We start from the raw sequence: 351 nt of genomic DNA on the forward strand, positions 1-351 counted from the left end.
CAGCGGCGGGGGGCGCCCTGCGGGGCCTGGGGGAGGGAAGCTGTCCTGGAGACGGTCTGGCGGCGGGACCCACGAGACTCCTCACCCCCAGGCCGCCACCCCGGACGGAGGGCGGACTCAGCCAGACACAACCAAACCCCAGCCCTCTCCCATTGGACCTCTGTGTCCTCCCTGGGTTTGCACCCGTGACACCCAATGTTGACCTTCACTCCTAAGCCTGGCCTTCCTGAGCCTGGCTCTGGATCCTGATCAGAGAACCCCCACACACACACCAGACCCCCCACCTCCAACTCCAGGATAAGATTTCCAACCATAATCCAACCACGTGTCCGGACGTGGGTGCCCAATATC

The 351-nt window shown here is 64.1% G+C and overlaps 1 protein-coding gene across 1 annotated transcript in view; it reads right to left on the reverse strand.

Moving 5' to 3' along the window:
* LOC102755749 (voltage-dependent calcium channel gamma-7 subunit) overlaps nt 1–351 on the reverse strand; it is a 21,615-nt gene that overhangs the window by 20,883 nt on the left and 381 nt on the right. The gene's annotated exons all lie outside the window — the stretch shown is intronic.

Source organism: Myotis davidii, unplaced genomic scaffold, assembly GCF_000327345.1.
Source record: "Myotis davidii unplaced genomic scaffold, ASM32734v1 scaffold620, whole genome shotgun sequence".
NCBI lineage: Eukaryota > Metazoa > Chordata > Mammalia > Chiroptera > Vespertilionidae > Myotis > Myotis davidii.